Below are 5,568 nucleotides of genomic sequence, written 5' to 3' on the forward strand. Positions count from 1 at the left end.
TATTTTTTGATCTCCAAAATTTTTCATTGTCGCAAACCGTCATGGCGGTTCTTGGAATTTACAATATTTTTGTGTAATAATATTGATTAGATACTTTATTTTGTAATTTCCTAACGAAAAACTATCAAACATGACTACATAATTGAATATTTGAGTACAAATTACGGTAATTACAATTTCTCTTTGTATTTATTTGCATTTTCTTGTTTTTTTTTACTGTTTTTCTGTGATCTATCATGGGGACTGGAGTTTTTTTCAGATATTAACATTTATATGTTTAGCACATTATTTTCTATGTCTTAACATCATTAAATATGTTTTTTAAACGTTTGGATATATTTCTTCTACATATTTCATTATTTATGCCATTTCATATGTGTGGTGTTATGTAATGGTTTTTATGGTTCTCGTTTTTTTTTAAACTACGCATTTAGAAATACGTTATTTTACTCATATTGTTCAGTTTTAGGAAATATATACCATATACATCATTTACAAGATTTACATAGTATGTAAAATATTTTGTGTTGATTTTAAAAGACTGTATTTCTAAGGTATTCTCTGTATTGGTCGAGCTATTCCAGAAGGCTGCAGGATTAAAAATTACTTTGAAACTTTTACAAATACATTTTCTAGATGTAAAACACTAATCTTTTGTAGGTTGTGAATTTTGATTGTCCTAAAATATGTTTTTTTTTGTTTTATACATGGTAATAATACCTTACACGAGCACACAGTCTTCAAGCATCCTTTCACAGAAGAAAAGATGGAGGTGATCTCAGACAAAGGTGCTTAATTGTGATCTGATGAGGCCTAATCGTCTGTCAAGGTTTAAATCTGATGAAGGAAAATAAGCATCGGAAGACAAAGGTTTATGATAAATGGAGGTGTATATAACACAGTTCTGTCCTATCTACAACAACAACTTGTACACTAATTAAAGTAAGTCTTATTTTTTGTTAATATATTATAGAAAAATTTGTATTTCTCATAGTTTTTATTTATTCTAGTCATATCGAATATAAATTAAAACCACCATGATATTGAATTGTTTTTTTTTTTAGTTCTCAATTTTACTGGTTGCCTACCCAATTCTTTAAAAAATTGATATTAAGTTCTGTATGGGTCTAACAAATCAAGGTAAATCAAAGGTAATTTTGTAACATCATTAATTAAATAGACAAATATCCATACATTTTATATTAAAGAAAATGTTCTCCATCTGATATATTAAATAATATTTATTTTTAAGCAAATTTCTGGCCAGTTAAGAGATCCACTCAGAGATTGGCCTCTGTACATTTTTAATCGAATAACATACTGCCTTATTTTAGGCTAGTAATTTTGTTTTGTTACAATTTTTTTTACACTTTCAAATGCATCACCCAGTAAACTGACCTATAAATATTTCGTTCACTGTATTTCGTATAAGTTCTAGTTTCATGTTGTTTATAGTTATTTTTATTTTTCTACAATATCTTCATTACTATATTTTCTCCATTGTGGGAATTCTATAAAATATTCTATTCGCTGTATTTCAATAAGTGTCTTTTATTTGAATTATTTTTCTTATGGTGTTATTTTTCTAATACTTTTTTGCTTGTGTAAAACTTTGTACAGAATTTTAGTTTTGATGGATTCATTTTTATGTATTTTTTTTTTCAGATCATACGCCATGAATTACTGTAATTTTACGGATTCTGTTTGTTCGTGTTTGCTTGTGTTTTGATTTAAAGACACTTAAAAATCCCTATATTGATTCCGCGCATTCGCCATTTAGTTAAAAAAAATCTGACTAATCCACTGAATGTGACTTCTGGCTTTTCTAGCCTATTTTCCAATGAATTTTCCTGAGTAACTTTTCAATTCCAGAGCATCATAGCTAGCCTCCCCGCAAAAAAGGAGACGTTGGTCATGATCTAGAGATATCAAGAAATATTATGATTTTTTAAAGAAACAGTCATTTATTTTTTCCTTTTTTATTTCAGAAATGGGAAATCATCGGGTTTTACCTCAATTTTCCTCATTTAGACGAATATCGAAAGTGGCAGTGGCAAGAGTTTTTGATGCAGTCAAATCTACAGGGTGATACAAATACTACTTCACAGATACAGCAGAAGATATAGATAGATATGTTGGATTACAATTATATATGGGACAAATAAATCAAGGTAAATTTAAAAATATTACCACCAAAAATACAATATAAATAACAAAATATAATTATCAATGTTCTTTTTTTTTTGCTGCATATTTACAAATTACGAACACAACATATGCAAATATATACATAAACAAAATACACTATATTACTCGCAATCTTATTAGTATCTATGTTTTTGTTTTACGTAAGGCACGGTAAATAATAAATAAAATTAAGTATTTTCTTTGTAACTGCTTTAAATATTAAATGATTTAAATAAATGCTATAATTATTATATTAGAAATGGTATAGCCAGATTAATATGGGAAATCTGCTTTTTTTTGAGGGGATCGATTTGGTATCGAATCAAAATAATTCACCTAAATTTTTATCTCTTTAACTCAAACGGTTTTCGAGATTTTCAAAAAAACAACTGTTTTTTAATTTAATTTTTAGTTTTATAGTAAAGTTCAAAATTAATTAATGCTGATTTTTTTCTGAATCTTAGAAGTCTAAGACCTGAAAAATAATATGATCATGATTCATAAACGAAAAACCGATTTTTAGCGGAGGAAAGAAAGTTAAAATCTTCATTTTTTAACCTTTGTGAAATACGTCACTCTCTAAAAATTGTCATAAAATGTTTTTATACTCCTTTACACTCAGGATTTTTTAGAATTTTTGAAGTGGTGGAACAATATGAAAAAATTAAAAACTCATTTTTTGACGATCGATGATATTCCACATATAATTTTACACATAAGATGACAGCGATCTTTATTTCATAGCCATCGCTGACGTCGTTTTTTATACGGTACTTACATCATCTATAACCAGTTGAATTATCGTACCTTAATAATTCAGGCAATTTCTAAGTATTAAAAGTTTCCTTTAATAGGCGCATTCGCCATTTCGTCAAGAAAAAAACCGATAAACTTGATTTGTAAGTTAATGTTTCATTTAAAATTATTTTTTCAGTACTCAAACACAGCTACAATATAATTATTATTATCTCCTGCTTAAATACTAATATTTCCAGATCAATGAACAACGTTTTTACAGTTTTAATATTATACCCTATACACAACCCTATAGCTTATAGTCATATTTTAGTTAACAAATTAAGTTTATTTTTTTATGTAAAAACAAATTTAATAAATTTATTAAAAGTTTCTTAACAGAGTAACCATATTTTTTAACATTATTTCTTTAATATTAGTATGAAACTCAAAAAAAAACAAGTATATTAGCATTAATTAATAATACATAATAATATTATTTATTTCTTTGTAACAGATTTTGTACAACAAATCGATGGATGTATACAGTTCCAAAGCAGTACATTTATCATTTTAACGAATATTACTAACAATGCATCAGGACTTATAAGTATATCTAAAAGTTTATTTCTTTTGGGTAAATATATTTAAACTGGTTTTTAATGTTCTTCGGTGGATTTCATGATTTCTAAATTTAATTATGTAGGAAAAAAAATCCAGTGAGTCTCTGAGTTACATTTTTATGTCCCTTTATTGTCATAGGAAAATTCAGAACATCTGTTTTTAATTTGCACCAATTTTTGGCTTTTGATCACTCCTTATTCCTTTTGGGAGAATACCATCTTGAGGAATTTAATTTCGTGTTGTTTTTGGTTTACTTTCTTTTCTCTATAATAGCTTGATTTTTCATTGATTCTAAAAAATATTTCATTGATTGTATATTTCTATAAGTCTTCTTTTACTTGTATTATGTTTCTGATGGTGTTATTTAATACTTTTTGCTTGTGTAATTCTTTGTACAAAATTTCAGTTTTGATGGATTCATTTCCATGTCATTTTTTCAGATCATATGCCATGAATTCCTGTCATTTTACTTATTCTGTTGCTTTAGTTTGTGTGCGTTTAAATAAAATTTAAACACACTTAAAAATCTGAAGACTAATTTCCGACCAATTCCTGGCGCATTCGCCATTTATTTAAAAACCGTAACTACTCCACAGGATATCACTTCTGCCTTTCCCAGCATTTTTCCAATTAATTTCCCCGAGTAACATCGACTCCAGAGCATCATAACTAGCCTCCCTAAAGAGGAGGGCCAGGTCACCCCTAACCCGGTTGTTCGGGCATCGATGACCTGTGTAGCATGCAGAGGTACCCAAGGGAGTCACCACCCTCTGGTTTACGAGCTAGGTGTTCTAACGCTAGAGGCTTCGGCCGGATACGACCTGGCACCCAAGCTCCGAGACTTCTTCGTGCACGTATTCCGTGACCCTCGAAGAGGCAGGGGGCGGGATATCGGACACATTGAAGATGATGAGGGGGGTCCGCCTGTAGGGGGTCCCGGTGGATGTCCGCTCGATGGGTGACGAGGGTGACCCGAGACGAGGCTGCTTAGCTGGGATGGGAACTGACTGGCGAGGCTTAATCGTCGGCCAAGGGTCAAATCTGATGAGGGGGGGTGAACTTATATGCTCTGGAGGATTTTTTCTTTATGTGCTTCGGTCATATTTTGACTAGATATTCCTGGGAGGGGGCTAGGCATAACTTTTTGTCAATTTTCCAGTTCTTATTGATCACATACCTCTTTATTTTTTTTTAATATCATCTAAAACTTTCCTCCGTCTTGATTTTGGCCTCCTGTGTCACTATTTTTGTCTGCCATATTTTCTTTATTATTGGAATACTATCATTCATCAATTCTACAAATTATCCCAATGATTTGTTATATAAACTTTTATATTATTTTTGTCATTCTTGTGAGACGTTTCTAAGACATATTTCATAGATTCTGTTGCCTGTATAGAATGATAGCTATTTTTTAATAATTTTCACGTCATTTTTTAATTCATAATATCTCTATTTCATTATTTGTCTCTCATATTTTCTTCATTATTGAAAATATCACCTTTCATTCATTCTATAAACTCTTCAATTGATTGTCTTATTTGTGTTATTTCTTTATGTTTCAGACTTTGTACCTTTTTCTATGTCAGTGTTTTTTAAGACACAGTATTTCCACATTTCTATTGCCTATACAGAATTATGGCCTTATTTTTATTCACGATTAGGACTTCCAAGTCTTTGATTATGTTGCTATTGATGCCTACATGGGATTGTTTACTTCTAGATTCATTTTCCAATTGATTTTTTTTAATTCCTTTTAAAATTAAGTTTTTCAATGGGGTATTGTACTGCTTTGGAACAAGGATTTTTTGAGACAGCTGCACTTCAATGAAGCACCCTCTTCAAGTTGCCATTTTGATGAAGTTCATCATTGGAGACGAAGCTAAATAATTTTAGGTAAATTATACTAAAAGGTGTATTCTCTTTAAATCAAATATGTTTAATAAATATGTAGTATTATTGTATTTTGTAAAATATGTAGACGTAAATGATTAATTTCAAATAAGATGTTTTAGCGCGCAA

General features: G+C 29.7%; 1 long non-coding RNA gene across 2 annotated transcripts; it reads left to right on the top strand.

Annotated features, from left to right (window-relative positions):
* Positions 1-254: 254 nt before the first annotated feature.
* LOC115890147 lies at positions 255-4,210 on the top strand. Of its 2 annotated transcripts, XR_004051575.1 has the most exons (4): positions 255-942; positions 1,065-1,151; positions 1,989-2,171; positions 3,440-4,210. It is a non-coding gene; the product is annotated as an uncharacterized LOC115890147 (long non-coding RNA). The 2 variants fall into 2 exon arrangements; XR_004051576.1 differs by lacking the exon at positions 1,065-1,151.
* Positions 4,211-5,568: the final 1,358 nt, after the last annotated feature.

The sequence above is a fragment of the Sitophilus oryzae genome, unplaced genomic scaffold (assembly GCF_002938485.1).
Source record: "Sitophilus oryzae breed Bouriz unplaced genomic scaffold, Soryzae_2.0 scaffold_85_pilon_pilon, whole genome shotgun sequence".
NCBI classification, from domain to species: Eukaryota; Metazoa; Arthropoda; class Insecta; order Coleoptera; family Curculionidae; genus Sitophilus; species Sitophilus oryzae.